This window comes from Hyaena hyaena, unplaced genomic scaffold (genome assembly GCF_003009895.1).
Source record: "Hyaena hyaena isolate Hyena2069 unplaced genomic scaffold, ASM300989v1 scaffold_3, whole genome shotgun sequence".
In the NCBI taxonomy this organism is placed as follows: Eukaryota; Metazoa; Chordata; class Mammalia; order Carnivora; family Hyaenidae; genus Hyaena; species Hyaena hyaena.
Window position 1 is genome coordinate 5,733,249 of NW_024080635.1, and position 24,723 is coordinate 5,757,971.

The 24,723-nt window shown below is 55.9% G+C and overlaps 1 protein-coding gene across 4 annotated transcripts in view; it reads left to right on the top strand.

Annotated features, from left to right (window-relative positions):
* AHDC1 (AT-hook DNA binding motif containing 1) overlaps window positions 1–8,870 on the top strand; it is a 64,109-nt gene extending 55,239 nt beyond the window's left edge. For all 4 annotated transcript variants that reach the window (XM_039232169.1, XM_039232164.1, XM_039232178.1 and 1 more), the window contains exon 7: window positions 8,239–8,870. The gene's annotated coding sequence lies outside the window, so the exon portion shown is untranslated. The remainder of the gene's footprint in view (window positions 1–8,238) is intronic.
* The last annotated feature ends 15,853 nt before the right edge of the window (window positions 8,871–24,723 follow it).

Consider the following 24,723-nt stretch of genomic DNA (forward strand, 5'->3'; position numbering starts at 1 on the left):
GGAATAGCAGGGCTCCTGGAAAGTCCCATGCCTGCTCTGGGGAGGCCATTCGAGGCCAGGGTGACTCAGGGTCCTGAAGTCGTGTCAGTGGAAACTTATCGTCCCCTTTCTGCCTGACCCCACGTCCCTTGGTGCCTGAAGGTGGCAAAGGGCAGCACGTGGGAGTCAGGCGGCCTGGAGAAGGACCATTCCCCCAGTTGGCCATCAACTTGCTGCATGTCCTTGACCACGCTTTTACTCCCTCCAGCTCTGGGCCTCTGTTTCCCCATCTGTTCAAGAAACTTGACTTTGATAATCTTTTAGGTTTTCCAACTCTGCGTGGCATAGACAGTGGACCAAACTTTTTTTTTTTTCTTTTTTTGGCAGCATATTTTCCTCCTAATGAAGCCAGGCCAAGATTAAAATGGCCTCCCATTCCCCATGCGTCTCACTGCAAGCAGTGCCGCAGATCCGAAGCAGGCCAGGGAAGAAGCTGCTTAGGGTTTAAAATGTCAAACTCTTGATCCTTCTCACTGGAGGGGAGATGTCTCATGGATAATCCAGAAATGTGAAATAATCCCAAAACCGTTCCTCCTGGGCCCTGGGTGGGAAAATAAATGAATGTGGGGGCTGGGAGTTTGAGCAGGTCACAGCTCAGTGAGATACATAATGGAACCATCCAGTGAGGCCTGAACACAGGAGGAACCGGGATGCCATCCAGCCCCACATTCTGGCCACGCTCCCTACTCAGGGCTGGGAGTTGACAGCACTGTCCTCAGACTGATGCGTTCAGAGACATCTGTCCAGCACCTGCTATGAACCAGGCATTGGGGGGCACCACAGCGAACACCACAGAGGAGGTCCTGGGCCTCAGGGGGCTTCCAGTTTAGAGAGAAAGACACCTGATAATCATTTGATAGTGATTGCCGTACGAAGGACAGCAAAAGAGGAAAAGCTAGGAGGCCGTGGGAGCCTGCAGCCGGCTGGCCTGAAGGGGCATCAGCTAGACAGGGAGTGGGAAGAACAACGTGGGCAGAGGGAACAGCAATGGGTAAAGCCCTGGGGGCAGGACGGAGCTCAGCTTTGAAGAACTGATAGGAGGGCAGTAACACTGAGCGAGCGGACAGGGCAGGCAGGGCACTGGATGGAGTTGGAACTATATTCCAAGACCAATGGGAACCATTGAGGAATTCTCCACTAGAAGGCTTCCCTCACCCCCCACCCCCCCTCACCCCCCCGCTGCCCAGAGCAAGTATTAGAAGCAATGGTTGAGCTTAGCCTCACATCTTGAGCCCCTCAATACCTGTCCCCAGTACCAGGCAGAGGGGAGACAAAGCAGACATGGCTCCTGTCCTCAGAGCTCAGTATCTATCCCAAGAAGCTAAACTAGTACACAAAGACCCTGAAAACACCCGGTGGAAAGTGGCAGGTGCCCAGACGTAGGGAGAAACCAGGAGGGTGGGTGTTAGGTACAGAAGTCATTGTTCAGAATTTTGGGTGAAAAAAAGGAACACATACCTGGGCTGGGGCGTCCCGCAACGCCACCTCACTGACCGACCGTCCATGGCAGGCCAGGAAACGGTCGCGCCCTCCCCCTGGCACCCCATCAGAGAACTGAGGAAGCAGGTGCAGCTGTGAACCTTGCCAGGGTATCTGCAGTTAGTGAATAGTGTAGTCAGGATTTGAACCCAGTGCTGCTCCCCCAGAACCTGGGTACCCTGCCATCCCGCTCCCCCTCCAACCCACGCCACTGATTCACCATCCACCAAATGACAGATTGGAAGCTCCCTACGAGTGTTTCTGGGTCTGACATTTTAAATGGATCTTGAGGTTCCATGGAAGAAGCTGCATTTGAGCTTGACCTTGAAAAAGGCAGGATTTGGACAGAGACTTGGAGGGGAAGGGCATTCCAGGCAGAGGGAGCTGTGGGCAAGGGGAGGTCACACCCCACTGTGACCTCTGGGGAGCCAAAGTTGGAAATGTGGGACCCCTTTGGTCAGAGAGCTGAGCTGGTGGGACAGAGAGGGAAGGGGGAGGGGGCTGGGAGCGCGTGGGCACCAGGGAGACTGACTCCACACTGGGCCCTTGTGACTGAAGATCAGCCCTCCCAGACCCTCGGGGTGGGGATGGGATCAGGAAGGTGCTCCAAGGTGCTCAGGAATCTCAAGTCCCCCTGTCCTCCCTGTTCCCTCTCAGGCCTGGACCTGAGGCCAAGAGAAATGTCACAGGTCTTCCAAGGTTACACCAGCCTGGGGCCTGACCGGAGCAGGAAGCAGTTTCCAAGGCCACTAGCCAGCCAGGGTCAGCAGGCATGCCCGGACCTGGGCCAGGCCCCGGCTGCTCTGCGCTTTGTCTCTCTGTGTCTTGAAACCTCAAGAGGTCACTTGATCTTGCCTCTGGCCCCGAGCAAGAAGCCCTCACGTCAGGGGCCAGCCATCTCTGCCCTGCCTCTTGCGGCTTCCTCTGCACGCCGACCTCCCTCCCGTCTTCTTTCTGGCCTCTCCCACAGCCATTTTCAAGCCGGGCCGTCTCATTCTGAGTCCTCATTTCCTGGAAATATAATCTCTCTGTGAACATGCCCTCTCATGCTCCTCCTCTCCCATTTCCCCACATCCCTGTGGACCCGGAAGAACCGCGGGGAGCGAGGCCCTGAAATGGGAGGATGGTGGCACAGAGCAGGCCTGTAGGTGCGGACCAGCCTCTGTGCAGGGCCTGGCTCCATCCCTTACCAGTTACGTGACCTGGTGAGTCACGTCACCTTGCTGCATCCCTTGTAGAATTAATGAGATTACCCAGGAAGCCCTTAGCCCAGTCCCTGGCACACAATAGGCACGTAGTCCGGGGTTGGTAAATGGGTGGATAAATGCCTCCCACCAACTGAATTCTGTCACCCAGTCTGTGTGAGTCACACAACACCTCTGACCCTTTCCTCCTTGCTCTGGACTCTGGAGCCAGGCTTCCTTTACCTGCTGCCCCTGCTACCTCCGAGGAAGGATTTTGTATCTAGTGTGGGTTTGGGGTCTTTGGTGGGAGGCTGTGAAACATCACCTAGTTTTTGGCTGATTCCTCTTGGCGGCGGGGGGTGGGGGGTTAGTTAGTCACAAACTAAGTGACAGCCCCACGCCAAGGGCCCTGAAGCCTCATGGGCAACGGGACCCAGACTTCTCAATGACCCAGCTCAGCTAGAAACCCTTCCCAAGCAGTGCTTCACACCAGGCCGCTCTCCCGGGGCAGGTCATCTGAAAACGATGGCCTTGTGACTCTGTAATGTGAAGTCAGGTTTGCCATCTTTGTTATCATCACTTTTGCTGCCATGGTGCCCTCTGTGCTAGAGGGCAAGGGGAAGTGGGCTCATTCCGTGTTGAACACACGCATGAGCCCGCCACCTGCCCTGGGCCAGGCACTGCAGCTGGTGCTGAGGTCACCACCCAGCAAGACAAGCGCGGTCCTGCCCTCATAGTTTACAGCCTATCAACAGGTGTTTGTTGAAAGCCCCCATGTGGGCATCACTCTCCAGGGCGGGGACTGAAATGGTCCCACCGGATATACCAGGGACCGCTCCCCTTGAACCATGAGCAGGGCAGGCAGCAAGAGCTTCCTGGAGGCAGAAGATGGGCCTTGAACAAATCTGAGGCTCCAGAAGCAGTAACGTTGGGTCAGTGCAACCCATGCCTGCCACATCTCTGCCCCTAGCTCCTGCCCCCAGCCCGAGCCCATTCCCCCATTGGTGGCCACCAAAGTGCTTGGACTTCAGCATTTCTGGATGCCCGGTGTCCAGAGCCCCCTGGATATTTACGGATCAATTCATTCAAACACATGTGCTCCTGTGAATCCATTGCTTAACATCTCTTGATTGCATCCTCTCGTCTCCAGGCTTACAAAATAATGACCCAGTCACCTAGCCTGGCTCTCCAGGTCTTTTTCGTCCCTGACCTCCTTCTCACACACTCTCCCTTTCCAGGAGTGGAATCAGGAGGCTCTCCGGGCCAGCCTTTTCCCCGGTGCACCCTGTGCCTTGCCTCTGGCTGTCTCTGGCCTGGGCTGCTCTTTCCTGCCTACCGTCCGTCTCCCACCTGTCAGTTCCTATCTTTCATTCAGATATCACCTCCTCCAAGAAGTGTTCCAGGATCCTTCCCAGGCCCACTTGATCTCCAGCCTTTTCTGCATCCATGACAGCCCTTCCCGGGAATGTCCTCCTTATCACGTCCTCCTTGGCTCCTTTAGGCTAGTTGCTCGTCTCTGTGTGTTCCCTGGCCTCCCTGGTGTCTCATCATGCCTGGGACATTGTTTTTTTGCCTTGAGTCAAAGAGGAACATGTAGACCATAGAGAATTGAGAGGGAAGGGTGAGCACTGGAAGTGGGTAGGAGACTGTCTCTCACCCCTGCTCTCCTCACATACGTTCCTAAGATGGGGCAAGGGCGGGGTGTATGAATAAATCAACTCAAACTCTGCAGGCTAACTAGGATTTTGGAGTTCTCCAAGTACAATCCCGCCCAGTTTACAGACGGAGGGGGACTCGCCCAAAGATGCCACAGCAGGAAGCATGGAATGACAGAGCCAGGAGGGGCCCTTGGGGATCACTCAGTTACATGCCCAACATACACTCATCGCTAGTGCCTGTCTGCAGAGGTACCTCTGATCAGGAAGGCAGAGAGTGCAGGTGTTGGGGGTAGAGCCTCCTCAGACTGGTAAGCAGCATGCAGCATCAAGGTGGGAGATATAAGGTCACACAAGCTTGGTGGGTGACCATGGATATGAACCCTGTTTGGTGCCCATAGCCTCCCCCTCTATGCCCAACAGTGGAGGAGGTGGGGGAAGGTCCCTAAGGAGGGGATGGCAGGCAGAGCCAGAATTTAAGGAGCGCCTATGGTCACTAGTGGACAGATTTTGAAAACAATGCTCCGGGGTGGGGAAGGGAGCCACACCCCCACCCTACAGCCGGTCTGTCCCGCCAGACTGTCTCCCATCTGTCAAGTGTGGTCTGAGCCCCAGGGAAACATTTGAGGGACTCACAGGCCTGACTTCGCCTGAAAATGTCAGAGGGGGTGGATCAGCCTTCGGGCAGCTGCGGTTTGCCTCTGACCCCCTTTCTTTGGGGCCCAAAGATCTCTCCCATTGCCTGTTCAAGCCTTGATTTTACATAGAAGCTAAAGCCCAGAGAGGGAAAGGGCTTGCCCTGGGTCACACAGCAAATTAGTCTCTCAGACTCCCGTGCATTCTCTGTGCCTTCTGCTCCACTGCCTTGTTTGATGGTGAGACCCCCGTCCTGGAGGGCAGAGACCAGAAGGTGGAGGGTACACCGGGGCTCACGGCCGGCCTGGTGGTTAGTGGGTGTGAATACCTGTCAGCGGGTCACTTAAACAAATACACAAACGTGTGCTCCTTTTGGGGGAAGAGAGCTCTCTGGACAGCCTGATTTCTACCTGATCTGCAGCGCTGTGAATCCTTGCTCAGCTATCCCTCCATGCCCCCAGTGCCAGCCCCTGCTGACCGGCAGAGACCATTTTGTGCCCAGGCACCACAGACGGTAAAACTGCTGGAGCGCGAGGACTCACTGGAACGTGGTTCTGTGGTGGTTCAGTGTGGAGGCGCTAAAAGGTTAAGTCTCAGCAATGGCTGGTGTCCTGGGGCCTCCAGGTGCATGCTGGCACTGGGGGTGTGCAGGTACCACACACAAGTCTCTGCCCTGGAGGAGTGTGGAAGGGAATGACAAGAGGCACCAGTAGCTATGGTAACAGGGTGGTCTAAGGAGGCATCCTGGAGATGTGCAAGACCTGAGCTGGACCTTGACATGCTGATCGGACTTAACACTGGTCGTTGCTCTGGCATTCGGTCAGCGCCCATTCTTGACCCTGGCATGTGCTGGGCACTGTGCTCAGCAGTGACTTGAAGAGCCAGAGTCCCTCCTGCCAAGGCTGGGTTAGGTGCACCCTCTGCACTCCTTGAACCCCGCCCCCACCCCTGTAGCACAGCCCCCATCTCCCTGCCCTGTAATTGCCTGCTTTGGGGTCTGCTTTGCTTCACTCTCTGCTCTGTGAGCCCTTCAAGGGCAGGGGCCAGATCTGTCTCCTCTGCTCTGTCCCCAGTGCCCCCAGCACAGGGCCGCCTGGCAGGACAGCGTTTGGTTCATTTTGTAGAGGTCAGGGTTCGACATGGCTGTAGCATCCTCCCTTCTCCCCACTCAGGAACCTCTCGGTTTGATTCTCCCCCCATCCCCCAGATTCTGGCCCAGTCCCGAAAGCTGGGGAGGACAGAGGGAGGAGGAAGGTGAGACAGTGAGGGCTGAGCAGAGGGTGAGAAAGCCTCCCTGCTGCCTGGCCGCCGGCACCACGGGGGAATGGTTCTGGCAGGAGCTGCCTGCTGGGCTGAGATCACCATGGAGACCTGGCTTGGAGAGGGTCACTGGCAGTGGCTAAGGGCCGGAGGGGGCGGGGGCGACAGGGATTTGTGCAGAGGCTCCCAGCCTGCCCCAGGGCCCTTGAGGGGGTGGGGAGCAGGGAAGTCTGGGGTTTGGTACGGTCCACTTGCTGAGTGGTTTGGAGCAGCTGGTCCAGAATCTCCCCCTCAGTTGTCACCCCAGCGCACTATACCCGTCACCCCAAAGGCGGTTCTTCAGCTGCCATAAGGCTGCTCTACAGATAGGTGCCCCTGGCGCCCCAGCTGAACCCGTTCCGCCAGAGGCAGTAGTCCCAGGCCCTCGCGGGTGCCCTGCTTGTCCCCACAGCTGTTCTTGATGATCACCCTAACGGAGAACTGACATCCACCCCAGCAGCACCCCCACCCCGCGCCTCCAGAGCTGCTCGTCCACCGTTCATCCTGGTTCTAATTCAGCTGCACCCTAACAGGCGCACCCCTTCCCCTCCCGCCTCTGCTTGCTGCCTGCCTGGGTGATGCACCGGGATGGGGGCTGCCCCAGCCTTGTGAGAGCCCACCTGGTTCCCCTGGCCCTGGGGGGAGTCCTGGCAAGTCCAGCTTCAGGACAAAAGTCTTCCCCAGGGCTGACTGCCCAGCAGACAGCAGCCGGGGCTGAGCAGAATTTAAATGTGGCCCTGTTGGGAAGGGAAGCCAAGAAAGGACAAGGGAGGAAAGGTTTTCTGTGGCTGCCGGGTTCCTGCAGGGGTGGGGGAGGGAGGACGGCCTGCTGAGGGGTCTTAGGAGGCAGTTTTAGACCCCCCCCCACCTTAATTCTGGTGGGATGGTCGCTCACGAAGTGCGGGGATGGGAATTTCAGGGCTCTGCGAGGAGGCCAGAACTCCCCAAAGTGCCAGGCTAATGACTGCCGGCCTTGAGAATAACTGAGCCCATCCCTGTCCCTCTGGGCATCTTCCCGCTCGCCCCAGCAAAACCATGGGTTCTGAATGGAGAAGTCTGGAGAGGGGTACTTCAGGCCTCCAATGTCTAGTGATTGCAGAGGCTGGGAACTTCAGAGTTTCTGAGCGGCAGGAGGGCAAGGGGTACAGCCAAACACTGATGGTATTGTGCTGGGCAATTTCTTCATTCCTTTATTTAGACAGACTTCCTCATCACCTCGCGCCTCTATGAGGAACAGAATAGCATTGGAGGGGGCTGAGAAAGGGTTGAAATTAGAAGAAATGAGAGTGCCCAGGTGTGCTCAAGCCCTGTCTTCCCCACTGTGTCACTCCTCAGAACAGCCTCACTTAAAGGAATTCCTAAACTCGTTGGACGAGGAAATTGAGGCTTGGGGCACCTAGCTGGCCCAGGTTCCCGGGAAATAATAATGACTTGTAGTTAGTATGTTTTATGTACCAGGGTTAACCTACCTTAAACCACTGAATCCTCCCAACAAACCTGTGCGATAATTTCATTATCCCCTTTTTACAGATGAATAAACTGAGGCTCGTAGAGATTCACCGACTTGCCCAACGTGATAGAGCTATCCGGTAGTAGTGCTAGCATTTGAACTTGATTGTGTCTGACTCAGGAGCCCAAATGCTTAACAAATTGCACTGCCTGGAGCCCTGACTCCTCTCCTTTACCTCTCAATGGTATGCGCCTTGGATACAAACCTATTTTACACCTAGGGAAACTGAGTTCAGAGAAAGCCAGAAGCAGTCCGTTATCTCACGGCGGGGAGGAGTCCTCTTTGGAGTTTTCTGGGAAAAAGAATGATGTGATTAGCCTCTCCCAGAGTCCTGGTAGGGACCAGTGGGGGTCCCACTCTTAACAGGGGTCCCTGTTCTCAGAATTCCATGTCTGTGCCTACAGCTGACTTCTGCCTCTTTTGTGTTTCTTTGCAGCTTTCAGAAAACCAACGCCAAGACCCCTCCCAGCGTCCACATTGTCCTCTGGCAGGAGCGCCTGCCCCTCTGCCTCCAGCCCCACCCCCTGTACCCCTTGCACTCCCACATCCCCCCACCCCTCCCTGCCCATCTCCTCCACGCAGAAGCCGAAGGTGAGCCCTTTCTGCACAAAACCAGCAATTGTAAATACTTTTTAAAAATGTACAAAACTTAAAAAACAAAACACAGTTTTAGAAAAAGACAAAAAAAAGAGAGAGAGAGAGCGCGAGCGTGTGCAAGAGGTTGCGAGCGGGGCCCCGAGGTGTCCAGAGCCCCTGCAAGTATGCACTGAGAAATTTATCTACAGGTCGTTTGACAAAAATGAACAATATCCTATTTATTGTATATACTGTTTTATTATAAATCGTGGATTGTATATTGCATTCTGTAAACCTGCTGTGGTCCCGTGGTGTGCAAATTCGCATGGTAGGGGGGAGGGAGAAGAACCTCTTGCGGGAGCTTTTTTTTTTTTCTTTCTTTCTTATTTTTCACTCTTTTGGGTTTTCTCTTCTGTTGTTGTTGTTGTTTTCTGTTTTGGCAGGACACACCCAAAGATCCAAGTTTGTATTAAAAAGAAATGAAAAAAAGCAAAAAAAAAAAAAAAACACAAAAAAAACCCCCACCTTGTGTCTTGTGAAAAGGGGGGTGAGTGAGGGTGGATGGAATGGAAGTGGCTGGGTTTTGTCGCCAGGCACTGGTGCCCCAGAGTTGAAATGCCTTCACGTGTTCCTTCCCTCTGAGTTTGTCCCTTCTGGTCCTTGCATTACGCCCCAGATCCAGGAATTCTGCCTGGCCTAGGTCCTGGGTCTCCCTTGATCCTGAGACCTGTCTTCTGTCCCACGCCCCAGGACCCCAAAATACAGGGACGCTTGCATCTAGGACCCCCTGTTCTCCCCCAAGTCCTAAGTTTCCTCTCCCTGAGGGATCCCTGTTATGAATCAGGTCCTGGGTCTCTCCGCTTTGGGGCCCTTCATTCCATCCTAGATCCCAGGTCTCCTGACTCTAGTCCTTCATTTGTACTATGTCACCCCAGCCTTTGGGCCCTACAGTTCTACCCTGGTTCGGGGACACCTGTCTTTGAGATACACATTCTGCCCTAAGCCCAAGAACCCTTATGGGACACACCCCTTCCCGACAAGGACTGGAGTACGCTTGCTTGCGTATCTCCCATTCACCCTAGGTCTTGGGTCTCCTTGGTCTCCAGACCCCCATTTTGCCCCAACACAGCTGCACTTGCACACCTGTGCAAATTCCAGAGTTTGACTAGGCCAGTAACCCTGGTACTTTTTGTTTTTCAATTATTATAAGTTTATTTATTTCGAGAGACACAGAGACAACATGAGCAGGGGAGGGGCAGAGAGTATCCCAAGCAGGCTCCGGGGCTGCCAGTGCAGAACCAGACAGGGGCTCGAACTCACGAAACTGTGAGATCATGATGACCTGAGCCGAAACCAAGAGTCGGAAGCTCAACCGACTGAACCACCCAGGCAGGCGTCCCAGCCCTGATATTTCTGCCTTCCTCTCTCCACCCTGAACCCCAAATCCCAGGTCTGTTTCCTCCCAGCTTTTGTAAACTTTGTATGAAGAAAACCCAATCCTGTGCCTATTTCTGGTGGGCCTGGAAAGGCTAAATTGTCCCCCACCCCCTGACTTTGGGGAGCGCCTGGCTGTCCTTGACCACTTTGGGCTGCCTGGTCTTTAGCAGACAGCTCTCCCCATAGGTCCACTTCATGCTAAAGTTCTGTGGACTGTGGCTCTCTGTGTGTCTCCCCGCTGAACATCAAAGAGATCCCAGGGGATGGCTCTAAACGGCCCAACCACTGAGGCTCAGGCCTTCGGAGAGTCTGAGGAACCCTTGGTGTGAGGGGGAAAGAGACCCCCAGCTTCTGGGGACGCCTGTCCAAAAGAGGAGGCCAGAGGATTCAGATGGGGCAGGTAAAACAGTCTCCTAAGAAAAAAAAAACCCTAAACCTGCAGCCTTTGTGCTGGATGTGAGGCTTATCCACCCACCAAGCCCCCTCCAAGCATGCAGAAGACTCGGATGAAGACAGTCACGTGGCTGCCTGCCGGGCGAAGGTGGCACTACTAAGCTCAAGGCTGCATTCCAGTAGGGTGCTGCCAGTGGGGGCAGGGACCCAATAAGACCCAGTAAGAGTCCGGAAGGGGGTCTTTGTTACCTGAGGGGTAAACAGCACGTGTAAAGGCCTGGGGGGTGGGGCAGGTGGAAGCCACACATCTTAGGTCTATTTGGAGCAGACCCTGTGTGTGGAGGGGAGAAGACAGGGAGAGGGCTTTGACAAGGTCACTCTGACGCCCAGTGGAGGCTGTTTGGAGTAGGCGGCACGGATGGAACCAGTGGGGGAGGCGAGAGAAGCTTGTTTTCAGCCCCACGAATTGCCTGCAGGGAGAAAATAAGTGTGTTCAGTGCTGCTGAGAAAGCAGAAGCAGCTTGGGGACGCTGTCCAGGTGGGGCAGGCTTGGGAGAGGTTGGGGGGAGGGGGACTGAGGGCTCTGGGGGGGACGGAGGGTGCCCGGAGGAGATTCAGGGAGGTAAGGGGGCAGTCGGGAGAATTCAGTGGAAGGGACTGGGGGGGAGGGGGGGCGGTGCGCTATTTGAAACGGGGAGGGAGGGCCCAGGAATTGGTGGGGGTGGGGAGGAAAGCCCCAGGAAGGAAATGGGAGTTTAGGGAGGTGATTATAGCCCAGGAGGGGGCTCATTAACTTGAAGAGGGTTTTGGAGGAGGGATGGGGATTCACTGCCAAGAATGGAGCTATGGTTTCTGGGATGGGAGGGAGACCTGGAGAGCGAGCTCCTGGAAAGTGGAAGTGGGGGGCAATGAGAGAATGGAAGCTCAGGGAGGGGAAGGGTGTCAGTCTTGAGGCTTAGGAAGGGATGAAGAGGGCAGAGGCGTATTTTGGAGGGCAGAGGTGTATTTTGGAGAGCAGACTTGGGAGATCTGCCAGGGCCAAGGGCCCAGCCTTTGGGATGGAAGTCTCTCTGATCCTGTCCAAGTGGGTGGGGCAGGGATGAGGGTCACCCTGTTTTGATCTGTTCTTTTCAGAAATTTTGGCCTTACCACAGCCACAGCCCTGCACCTGCTTCCAGAAAGCATCAAAGCAATGTGGCTTAAAGATGTTTGGGTGTCCACACCATTGTTAAATACTTCCCTGATGTTTTCAGTCCTCAGAACAACCCTGGAGGTAGAGAAGATACTCACCTCATTTATAGATGAAAAAATTGATTCAGAGACATAGAGCAAGTGACTTGTCCAAGACCACAGGAGAAGTGGGCAGACATAGTCTGACTCTGAGCCCCTGGTCTCTCATAACAATTTAAACTAAGAAAAAAAAATCTTGCTTAGGAAATTCACTCCAAGTTTAAATAAATATAGGAAATGATTTATTTATTATGTACCTGGTACTGTTCTAAACTCTCTATATAAGATTCATTCCGCGTCCACAACAATTCTATGATAAGGCTTGATTGTAATGATTATTATCCTGCGTTACAGACAGGAAATTCAAGTGCAGAGAGGCAATTTACAAAGACCACTCGTGAGTAAATAGTGATACCAGAGTTCAAACCCGAGTAATCTGGTTTGGGAGTCTGCTTCGATATATTGTTAACAGTGAAAACCCATTCTACCCACATCCCTGGTAATAACCTTACTGTCAACGTTCTCAGGTCCGTTCATCTAGATCAATGTTTCTCAGCCCAGAAAGTCTGATTTCATTGGGCTGGATGGGGCCTGGGCAATGGGATTTTTAAAAGCCACCCTGGTGATTCTAATGTGCAAAGTTGAGAATCTCTAATCCAGCTATTGTGCTGAGTGTTTACACAGAAGCACCCACCTGTGTGCACACACCTATATTTAATGTGTTGTCCTAGGTGTTGGTAAGATGCCTTCTGATGTATATACACTGTGGTACCCATTAGTGGTTTTCACTGAGTGGCTGTAAATTACTATGGGTTCTCTGAGTGACTATTAGGGACACTGTAAACACATTCATTCGACAAATATTTCTTAAGCACCTACAAGATTCCCGGCAATGGCCTAGGCACTTGGGATATAGCAGTGAACAAAACAGGTGGGGTCCCTCCCTGCCTTTGAGCGCATAGTCTGTTGGAATTAACAAATTTGGTATTGTGTCTGCCTATCTGTGGCAAGCGGATAGCCGCCCTTGGAGGCTGCTGAAGGGTGAATGGCTGGCTGGGAGAGCTTAGGAAGGTGAGATTTACTGTTTGGCTGTGTGCATGGTGGGCTTCCCAGCCCAATGTGCAGATAGGTTAGAGAAGGAAATCTAGGGCATGTTTCTGGGAATGAAGGAATGTGGCTGACTGTGTGGCGTGTGTGTAAAGATGTGCATGATCTGGGCCTGTGAAAATGTAGGCAACGTATGAAGAGGGTGTGATAGGGAAGGCTGTGTGCAAGGTAAGCCGGCCCCAGCCCAGGACTGCACACAGATGGTGGCACACACACACACACACACGCACGCACACAGCCAGCAGCTGCAAGAAGGAGGCTGGTTTCCAGTCCCTGGGCACAGACTCCCAGGACCTGGAGAACTCTGCTTTGGGTATGTGGAGGAGGCACAGCTGGGGCTGGAAAGTCTAGAGTGGGAGGGAGGGAGGCTGGGGAGCCACATCCTTGATCTCTGGTCTGTTTCAGCAGTTCCGGACTTGGTGCTCTGGGTTCCTGTGAGACTCTGGGTCTCCCTCTCTCTGATGTCTGGATATTGGCATTACTCTTTCTCTCTTCTGGGTCTTGGGCTCTGATGCTGATCACATGACTCTGGGTCACCACCTCTCCAGCCTACTTGGCTCTCTGTGTCCCCCCCCCCCCAAGTCTGTCTCTGCCTGACTCTGTCTCCGTGTCCTTCCTTGTCCTTGCCAGGTGGGGGAGGGGGCCCAGTGCTCAGGGAGCAGGTGTCAGCTCACTCAGGCAGCAGGGAGTGAAGCCAAGGAGGGCACAGAGCCAGCAGCCCCTGGACACAGCCACACTCCAGGACACACTCAGGGCGCTCACAGGAATGCACAATGCCATACATGGAGAGATGGGTTCTCAGGGACATACATACAGGTGCACAATTCAACACACACCTAAGCCTAGAAACACAAGAATGCCAGACAGGATCACATGCAGATACCAAGGGATCACACACACACACACTGGCAAATACTTATTCAGGCACACACCAAAACAGTCCCAGGTACACCTGGGACATTTCTTCCAGAGAAAAACCCAGAGCCATGGGCACACAAACAGATACAAACACAGACAGCTTCAGGGATGTGCAGGCACACAGGCTCAAAGCAAACACAATCACGCTCTACAGATGTACAAAGACACAGGTACACTCAGCTACACCTGGCCCATCACACCCAGGGCCACATACATTCAGGATAGGGAGGTAAATGAGCACAGAGAGGCAAATACCCTCAAGGACAACCAGAGACCGAGACACAACAGGCACACAGGGACACACCCAGGCACAGGCAGAACATCCTCAGGTACACCGTCCCCCCTCGGGGCTCACTCGGAAGCACCTGGGGACACGCCCACAGGTGGCCTGAGCCCGGCGGGTGCGAGGGCGGCGGGTGCGAGGGCGGAGAGCAGGGCGGCCCCAGTGCACCTGGCGCCCAGGGCTCGCCCCCAGGCGCCCGGAGCGTGCGTGCCCGTGCGTGCGTGCGTGCGTGCCCGCCTGTGCGCGCCGCCACCTGTGGGAGGAGAGGTGCGCACTGCGCCGGGGGCTCCCCGGCTGGCGCGGCGCGGGGGGAGCGGTTGCCATGGCGCGCAGAGCGCGGCCGCATACTAATGGGGTGGCCACAGGCGCTGCCCCCTTGCCAGCCCAGCTCCCTCCTTCAGCTCCTTACTTCAGCCACTGGGAAGTCACCCCAATAGCGCCCCCCCACTCAAAGGGCCGGAGTCCTGGGGTCTCCCGGGAGGCTCCCGTTCCGGGACCCTCGCCTCCCCCAGTGCCCCCAGAGAAGGCCCAGGGCGGGTGCAAAGAGGGCCTAGCAAAGGCCTGAGGTTGCTGCAGGGGCCGCCCTGCCTGGGCGCGGGCACCGAAAGGGCACAGGCAGCTGGTAGCACAGGTGCTGCCTTGGAATGGGGGTGGCTATCCTGGTGGGGGGGGGAATAAAAGAGAGAACGTAACCCTTTTGTTGCTAGAGGGCCCTCCAGTCTGTCTTCCCCAGGCTTAACTGGGGAGGGGGAGGAGGCTTGACCAATTCTTGTACCATCCCCACCCCTCCCTCGGACTGCTTCCAGCATCTCTCCGGTTTGGGCTTGACCTCCGGGGGAGGGGGGCACCACTTACCACCACCCCAGTTCTGCCCGGAGTCTGACTGGTGATGTGGTGGTGTGCACTGAGGACTGGGGGGGAAGGGGGCAGTGGCACCAGTGGCACCGGAACGGTTAACACCTCCCCAAACCTCGAACCTGAACCTCGTTCACTGTCCTAGAGTCTCCCTTTCGTACAGCCTTGACCCCCTACCCCCTTAGCCCCACTGTTTTAATTGGCTTTGGAGGGGCATGGCGGTACCCCGGGGTGGGGGGGGAGCCAGCAGAGGGTTTGCAGGTAGAGACGGTGGGAGGGGGGCCTAATGGGGGGGAGCCAGGCGGTTGCCTAGCAACCCCACAGCTGTCTGTTGACCTAGAAGAAGCTGCGCTGTCTTGACACAGCTGGTGTTTACATGTAACCGAGGCTCTGGCTTAGCGCTTGCTTGGAGGAAAGCTGAGGCAGGGCCCTTGTGGCAGCCTGGCCCCGGCCCCCGGCTGTGGTGGGCTCCGTGCCGGCCTGCCCTCTCTGCTTCAGCTCCCACCTCAAGTCCAGAAGGAGAGAGAGTGGGAGGGCAGATCTCAGAGCTGGAGGCTTTGGAGCTGGGGAAAGTTGATGGACACACACACATGCACGCACACGCACTCAACCTGAGTGAGGCCTTTAACACCGAAATGGGGGGAGAGACTAAGAAAGGGACAGAGGAGGGGGGTGCCCAGTTTATGCACAGATTTCAGCCCACACGCAAGAACACCAGCATTCACAGGGATGCATGAACACACAGACCCACAAAATCAAGCTGACCTGCAGGCACGCACATAGGCACAGAGATGCCCACTGACGCCCATCCAGACGGACACACAGTAACACATTAATCAAATGACTGAAACTGCGACACACAGACATCTTGAAACGGAGGATAAACAGGCACTGACCCTGACAGAGACGCACTTAAACACACTGACGCACATACAGAACCCCCCGTGTGTTGACACCAGCCACTGGCACAGCAACACAGTTCATTCCAGCTAGAGTTTGCGGGTCTACGTTGCGACCCACGTAGGCACCCACATGCACACACAGAAACCCACAACTCCCCGTGCCTTTACTGATCGCCCAAGGCAGACAGCCACTGACACAGGCAGAGACACACCCAGGGGCCCAACATGTGAAGAGGCACAGGTCGCTGAAAGACCACGGGCCCTAACATGTCCCACCCGCACCCACACGAATACCTGCAGCACAAACACATGCCGGCCTAGGGTGTGGGCAGAGTGGTGACTCCTCCCGGCCCACGGCCTGAGTATCAGCAGATGTGCCTTGGGGTCAGAGAGCCCCCATGGCCCCAGGCCCAGTGCCAGATGAACCCGTATATCCTGTGCTGTACCCCTGGGCCCCGGCCCGAAGGAGAAAGCCACCAGCTCTTGCTGGGAGCCCCCAGACTGAGGGAAAAGATCCAGCTCACCCCTGAGGGTCCCTGTCTGAAGCTCTGTCCTCTGGAGCCCCCGGACTGACAAAAGAGGTACTGTCCTGTTCAGATAAGCCCCAGTCTGATGGAGGCCATATTTCCCTCCCAGGGGCGCGCGCGCGCACACACACACACACACACACACACACGCACTCTAACATGCAGCTCCTGGGGGGGGGGGGTTCTCGAGGGCTTCCTGATAGAGGTGAGCCTGGGGCCTGGCTTTGGAGCCCAAGAAGCAGGGGGGGGAGGGAGTGCTGAGGAGGGCCTCCCTGGCTTACCCCATACCCCGCCCCTCATGCCGCAGTTCCTCCTCCCCCCAGGGCCCAAGGGGCCTGCTGGGGCCCCACAGCCCCATCAGCCCAAGCAGTGAGCAGAGGAGGAGAGCGGATATTTTTAGCTTCTCTGCCACTGACATTTCGCAGCAGGCGACCTGGGGTGAAGCTGAGTGAGTGCTGAAGGCTGGGAGAAGCCGACAGCGCCTTCCCGCCCCCGTGCACACACACTCACACACAACTGTGCACTGCACTCACGCAGCCATGTCCCTCGACTCCCCAGTGCTCACATAAGGGACGCAGCTTTAGGGCCACGGTCACACCTAGACATGCACATATGCACCTGTGCACAAGCTCGGTTTGCGTGCCACTTACGCCTAAAAGCACACACACCTGGACACAAAAGGTATCTGTTCGCACACCCAGATACACACAGACACGCAGTCCATACGTATGACACACCTCGCACGCCCAGCTGAGTGTAGGCACACTCACCTGTCATTCATTGAAGAACTAGGATTTAGGAACCACTGTGTGTTGGCGCTATTCTAAACCCCGGGGAGGCTGGGAGCAAAATCGACAAAAATTCTCCAGCCTTCATAGAGTTTGTGTTCTGACAAGGGAAGTTCGACAATAAACAAAAAAATAAATAAACTGTTGCTTCAAGGACCACACCTCTAACCCAGTTCCCCAAATATACCACCCACGCATGTGAACAGGTCTCTGACATTAACTACCCCACAAATACACACAGTGGCACACAGCCTGTAGCCAAGACTTGTACAGACAACTCCACACATGAACTCCACAACCACCACAAACGTGTGTACATTGCCACACGCATGTGCAGTTACCCGCTTCCCTTGTAAGGAGGCATGCAGTTCAAACACGTGATGCACGCGTACCCATCAGCCACACACACACATACTGTACGGAGCTGTGCACACTACACACACAGAATACAGCCTCCGCAGGAGCATGTGAGAGCAAGATCGATCCCACAACCCTCTCCCCACCACACACATACACACACTCAGGACCGTTCCCTCTGGTAAAATCTCCCTCTGCCCGTAACATTCACATACATGCATTCCTGCAATCCTCCCCCAGCCCAGGGAAGTCCAAGTCTGTTTGCCACACACGTTCACAGGTATACACGCAGAGCCCTAGCACACTCACAGCATCATATGCACCTGACTCCCACGCTCTAAAGAGGCCCCATAATGCCTCCCTCCTTTCTCATGAGGCAGGTCTGGTCACTGTGCATACACACACCCAAAATGGCCCCCAAGACTCCAATTCTGCTGTCCCTGTCTCAGCTCCCAAGGGGCATGACTCCCTCTGAGCTCAGAGTTTGACTCTGGTGGCCAGGCTGGAGGTAGAGGCAAAGGAGAGTCTGTGCGTCTCAGATCTGACCCCAGCAACCTCCTTCCCCTCCCCTCCTCTCCCCTCCCCTCCTTCCTCTCTCCTCAAATTCCTTTCCTTCCATTTCTCCATCTCTTCATTCCATCTCCCCAGTAGCCCTTGGCCCAGAACCAAATTCTCCTCTTTCCTTCCAGGTTCTGCTGCCCTAGAGAGGACAAAAAAAAAAAAAAAAAAAGCAAGAGTCATTGTCAAATCCCAAAGCCCTGAGAGGGGGGAAGGAGATAAATGGGCCACTAAGAGAGGGAAGGGTCAGACTGATTGGCCGACTGGCCCCAGAGTCAGCCCACACAGCAGTCACAGCCAGAAGAAGCCCTGTGTTCCTGGCTCTGCTGTGTTACCCTGGAGCAGTTGCCATCCCTCTCTGGGTCTCTCTTCTGCCTCTGTACAAAGAGGGAGTTGCAGTCGATGATTTCCAAAGCCACGAGATTCTCAAAGACACTGCAGTGGTTGTATAAACAGGGAGAAGCCTGGAGCCTTGGGAGTCTGATTAGAGCAACAAGACCCCCCTCCCCAGAGGCTCCCCCACCAGAGCAGCCTCCTCCCCCTTCTAGGCCTGGGTTCTGAGAGGCCAACAGCACCCCCTGCCCCCCAACGCATAGAAACACATGTGCTCCCCTCCACCCTTAGCCGTGTCCTTTGCCCTCTCTGGACCACTGGCATCCAGGCTCGTGTATTTGGGGCTCACATTCAGGCTCTGTGCCGTGAGCCAGTCTATGTGTGCACTGTCTGTCTGTCTGTCTGGTTGCCAGCAGCCTTCAGGCGCCAGGAGGGGAGGCAGCAGTCGGGGAGGTGGGGGTGGGGAAGGAGGTAGCGTTGACAAGTTCCAATGTCTGGCTTTCCCTCCTGGAAACCCCAAGCTGGGGCTGGCCCCCCCTTCCCTTCCTGTCTCTCTCGCTCAAGCACGTCCCTTCTAAGAGCCCCTCTCTGCAGACACCCCCAGTGGAACCAAGCCCAGATCTGCTGCCAAGAAGGCCGACATTTCTTAGACTTGCCACGTTAAAGGGGCCTGCACAGGCACGCACTCAGCCCCCCCCCCCGCCGTGTCCTCCTCCTGCGCACACTCAGACGACCCGAAACACACAAAGACATGGTTGGACACAGTGGCCACCTGTGCACACAGGAGGCAGCACATGGAGCGCATCTGACCCTGGGCTTACAGACAAGTACAAACGCAGCCATGTACTCCGCCACCCCCCCCACTCCTTCCCACACTCAGCTCACCACAGACTCAGAAGCACGCACAGTTCCCAGCACACGGTGCTCACAGACATGCACAAACATAATCACACGCAGGGCCTTGTCGTGCGGAGGAACGAGTGCAAATCCATAGCATATTGTCTCCCCGCCACCGCCACCGCCCTGTGCAGATGCCACACGGCAACACAATGCCTGTGCTGCCTGTGACCTTGCACACACGGCCCAGCCTAGCAGTCCCGCACAGTGAGCCCCTGCGTCGCTGTGGATGAGCTCACTGACAAAGTCTGCTGGGCACAGAGACACGACAGGCCTGCACCCCTGTCCCTTGGGCACACACAGATGAGCTTGAACTCACAATTACATCATTATCCTCCTGCACACCACAACAAATTCACAGGGGCCCCAAACACACCAGATGTGACCTGCGTGAACTCAGGCCTGCGTACAGACCCTTTAGCAGCACACAGATTCCTCGTCCCTACCAGTTGGCTTCCGTGTGCACACGCTGCTAGACACAGCATCTCTCTGAACGCGGGCATGTGTTGAAACCGGGGACACATGCAGCTCTTCCCCGTGCTTGCACAAACACGCAGTGACCGCCTGGGGAGGCACCAAGTAGCGCAAACACGCACACGGCGTCACCCGCGCACACCGAGGCAAACACAGACTCACGGGCCGCCCCCAACATGCTCTTCCCTGCACACGTCAGTGTGCATGCTTCCAGAAAAGACCCAGCTATCTGAGCCTCACACACGCAGACACTCCAGCCCTCTGGCTCCCAACCCCAGGCTCCTGCCTCTCTCCCTTGGCTGGTGAGGGTGGAGAAGGACTGGGAAGGCTGGGGGCTGGCTCAGCCCTTGTTCCCTCCCTCTGCCGGCTGGCTCGCTCCCTCCTGTCTGGCAGAGTCAGCCAACCCAGCCCGGGCTCCAGCAGCCCTGGCTGTTCTGGGCAAACTCTCGGCGGGTTGGTGTCGGCTGATGCCACAGCAGCAGCAGCAGCAGGGGCGAGAAGGCTGCGGGCGGCTGCCAACGTGGCAGACGGCGGGCAGGGCGGCAGGAAGGAAGCTGGGCCTGTTCTGAGCCCACTCACTGGGGGAGACAAAACCAAGGGGGCTGGATGAGCGAGTGATGCAGCTGGGCAGGGGGACCTTGCGCCCAGCCTGGGCTCTAGGCCCACATTGGCCCCAGACACACTGGGTGACCTTGGGCAACTTGCTCCCCTTCTCTGGTCCTGTTTTCTCCTTCAGTAAACAGTCTGGCCTGGACTGGACGCTTCTTTCATCTCCCAAAACTTGTATCCAGTTCAGCGCAGAGAGCTCAGAGGAGGGAGACGCGGGCTCACTCTGGGGCTTCAGGCTGATCCCTTCCTTTCTCAGAAACTTGGGCTATGGGTCCAACAGTGAACATTCCGGAGCTCTGTACAGCTGTTACCACGGACAAAACATCTTCGTTCTACGAAGGTAGCACCATTTTACAGATTAGCAAACGGAGGTTCAGAGAGGTCAGATGAGGCGCCCGAGGTTACCCAGCAAGCGAGCGGCAGAGTTGGGACAGGAGCTCAGGGCTTAGGAGTTTGCCTCAAGAATCAATGCTCTTCCCTCATCTTTCAGTCGTCCTGTGCCTCCCCACCGGTATCTGGGCTGCCCGCCCCCCCCCCCCCCGAAGCTCCCCACCTCCAGGCCCTGGTCCCACCAGAGCCACCTGGCTCTGCCCTAGGGGGTCCGGGTTCAAAGGCCAGACAGCCCCCCCCCCCAGCATTCCCCGCTGCCACTGGGAACACAGCTGTCAGCAGGGCTGGAGAGCCAAAAAGCCGCCTCCCAAGCAGACCCACATAATTGGTACATTGTCAACTCAAAAACAGAGCTGCTGTGGGATCTTGGGCAAGCCACAGTCCTCTCTGGGCCTTCGTTTCTTCATCTGGCCGCAGTCTAGATGATCTCCAAGGGCCCTTTCAGTTTGGACTGTTGCCTAGGGAGTGACCGAGGCGAAGCAGGGTGGGGAGAGGCAGCTGTACCGAAGTCCCTGGGGGGGTGGGGGGGCACGGCTGTGCCTCAGGTGTCCGACAGAAGAATCTGGCCTCTGCCTCCCTTGTAGGTTGGGGTCACATCTGGGTCCTCTCTGAAGTCCCAGCTCGGAGTGTTTGCACGATGGATGGATAGACAGACAAGTGGACAAACAAAGGTATGAAGGAAAGAAGGGAATAGAGGCCTTTGACCCGTGCTCAGGGGCATAGCACCCCCTGAGGAGGAAAGACGACAAAAGGCAGAGGGAGGCTCTCCTCCTACCTACGCCCTTTGTTTATTCAACAGGGCCTCTCCTGAAGGTCACTCTGCCCGCCCTGCAAGGGAGCCTGTGGGAAGGACGAATGTGGGGCAGCTACCCGAAGGGGAGGGTGGCAAATGCTGAGGGATCGGTCCTGAGGCCTGTGGGGGAGGCTCCCAGCTCAGTGAGGGCGAAGAAAGGGCTCTGGGAAGAAGAGTCACCGGTACTGAGCTCAGGCATCTGGGAGAGGTCACAGTAAGCCGGGAGAAGCACGCGCGCTCGAATGCGTATCTGTGTGGGTGCAATTACCATCCCATTTTACGGATGGGGAAGTCGATTCTCCAAAGTAAAGGGACAGAGCCCAGGAGGTACATCCCAGGCCCGGCTGACTGCAAAGCCGGTGTGTTGTACGCGATGCCACGCTGCCTCCTGAAGGACTGAATTGCTAATGGCGGCATTTCAGATTTCAGATGTAGTGACGGCAAACTAGTGAAGAGGTTCTGGACAGATGGTTCCCAATCGGGTCCCTGCCTCGGGCTAGCAGAGCAGAGGGCTGACAGGGCAAGCGAAGCGCCCTCCCCTCCATTCCTCTCTTGTGTGGGATGTAGGCAGGTCCCCCCTCACACACACACTCTCCTCTCCCTCCCCCTCCAGCCCTTTGGCCCTGCCTGGGTGACCTGCATGAGCTCAGCTTCCCAGCAGCCCTGCGGAGGAGTCGGCCAGGGCAGAGGCTGCCTCTGCCCTCTCACTGCTTGGCAGTGCCAAGGGAGGCGGGGCTGCAAAGGGGAGGGGTGGGGTGGGGGGAGCCAGCCAGCCAGCCGGCAGACCTCCGGTCCTATCCCCCAACTCAGGCGCCCCTGGGGTCTGCTGCAGAGGCCCAGGCTGGGACAGGTGGCACGGGGCTGGGACACGCTGGTCAGGCCTGTCCCCGTTGCTGCAGCCTTGTTGAGCTGCCATTAACAAGTGGCCGGAGGTTGCCGTGTCTCCATGGAGACCAGACAGTCAGTGCGGCTCCGGGGTGAGGGCCGTGATTAGTGAGTGTCAGCTTTGCCAGCTCTGCTCTTCCCACCGCCCGCTGCTGGGCTCCGAGACAACAGGCCTGGCCGGGGGTGGGGAAGCACAGGGAGGGGGTTCCCAAGCCCCGGCCCAGGTGCCGTGTCTTTGTCTCCCCCAGTGGCTTCTCAGTTCCCCCTGCCTTCCCTCCCGATCCACCTTCCACACAGCCCCCAGGGGTGAGCCTGCTGAAAACACAAGCTGAATCCTGGCACTGCCTTCCTTAAGAACTTTCCATAGCTCCCCATTCCCTGGAGGCTAAGAGTCAAATTCCTTATTGGGGCATTCGAGGTCTTCATTCCTTCATTCTTTCGTTCGTTCATTTACTCATTCATACAACAGATCTGTTTTTGAGCACCTACTATGTGCCAGGGAGACCACCGGGCAGGTATACATGGTCAGTAAAATCAGCAAGATCCCTGTCGTCGTGGAAGTGAGGAAGACACACTATAGACAAATACAAATCAATAAATACCTGATTACAGTCATGACAAGGACTGGGAGGAAGTGGAGAGGGTGTGCTGGCAGAGATTAATTTATAGGGGACCTTGCCTGGAGTGGTCAGCGTGGCTTCCCTGAGAGGACAACATTTTGACAGAGTCACAGACATCGATGGGGATCTACCGGTGGGGAGACAGGAATGAAGAGCTTCCCAGGGAATGGACTGGGCCAGGGCCCCAGGCTCCTGCCCTGGCCGGCTCCTCCCTCCCCACCTCCACCCCCCACTCCTATCTCAGCTAAAGCATCGGGTTTTGGGGCACCTGGGTGGCTCAGAGGGTTGAGCATCTGATTCTTGATTTCAGCTCAGGTCACAATCTCATGGGTTTGTGAGTTCGAGCCCTGCATGAGGCTCCACACGCTGACAGTGCGGCTGCTTGAAATTCTCTCCCTGTCTCTCTGACTCTCCCACACATGCTGACTCTCCCTCTCTCAAAATAAATAAATAAACTAAAAAAAATAATGAAGCAGAATAAATGTATTTTTTAAAAAGCATCAGGCTTATTCAACGGAGAGACCTGTGAGTTATCGCCAACTCCCTGCCTGCCTCCCACCCCAGTGCTCACCTCTCATCAGTCCAGTCTTCTGTCTATTCTACCACCGACCACTATCTTCTCTCTCCTTGCTACTTCAGACCCCATCATTTTCACCCCAATCACACTTAACCATTCAGTCACTAGTTCCGCTGTCCATCTGACCATGCATTGAGCACCCCCTACATACTGGGCACTGGGCTGGGCTTTGTGGACATACCAGTGAGCAGGACCACGCAGTCCCTGCTGCTGGCGTGTCCAGTGGGAGAGACAGGCAAGTCTACAAGTCCACAGAAGGAGTGGGAGGACCTAATCTGGACCAGGGGTGCCTAGAGGAGCTTCCAGAGAAAGTATGGCTAAACAGAGACCCGAGGGAGGGAGAGGAATTTGCCAGACAAAGAGGAGGGGAAGGTATCCCACGCAGAGGAAAGAGCATGTGGGCAGGCCACATGGGCATGCGGGAAGTAGGAGACTCAGAGCCTCATCTGCAGGCTGGTGGGGAGCCACGGTGGCGGGGGGGGGGGACTCTAACCCACCCACGGGGGCTCACACTCAAATGTGCTCCCCGACCTCCCGTCTCTCCCCTTCCATTCCACTCGCCACACTCCAGCTAGCATCATCTTTCTAAAATTGGCACAATCGTGTCCCTTCCCAGCTCTTAAAATCCTGCTCTGTCCCCAGTCTTTTAAAGTCCAAACTCTCAGCAGCAAGTCACTCGAGGCCCTTGAAGGCGTCTTTCCAGCCTCATTTCCTATCACTCCTCCTCCCGGCCCACTGTGCTCCGCCACACCCAAGCAGGTCATATCCTTTCACAGCTCCGGGCCTTTGTCCACAGGGTGCACGCTTCCCTGAATGCCCTCCAGCTCTCCTCCAGGTGAAGCCTTCAGGCTTTGGGGCCCAACACAGATGTCCCTTCCTCCAAGAGGCCTCTCCTGACCCCTGTCCCCAACAAGAATTAAGCTTCTCCTCTGTGCCCCCATTATCTTACTAACAGAGAGCTAATACTCATTTGATGCTTTTTCTTCTCTGCTCAGCTTTATGTAAGTATTTCATGTCCACAATAGACTTTACGAAAGGATCTTATCTTCAGTCCCATTTTACTCGCGTGAAACTGACACTCTGAAAGGTGAAGGGACTAATCCAGTTTGCAAAGGCTGCAGGTGACTCAAGCCCGGGCAGCCGGCTGTCACAGATCCTGTGCTTAAGCCCCAGGCCGCCTCACCCTCTACTAGGGTTTGCTAGCGATGCATCTGCCTCCCTTAGCAGACCAGCAACACTTGGAGGGCACTGCCCAAGTCTGATTCATATAGGTCCCCAAGGTCTAGCGTATGCCCCCCCCCCCACAGGAACAGGTACAAATGTGTGTAGAATGAATAAATAACTTTAGCCAGAAGGCTACCAGAGGGCTGGACACTGGGCTCACAGACAGGTTCCAGAGGGTGGATTAAACC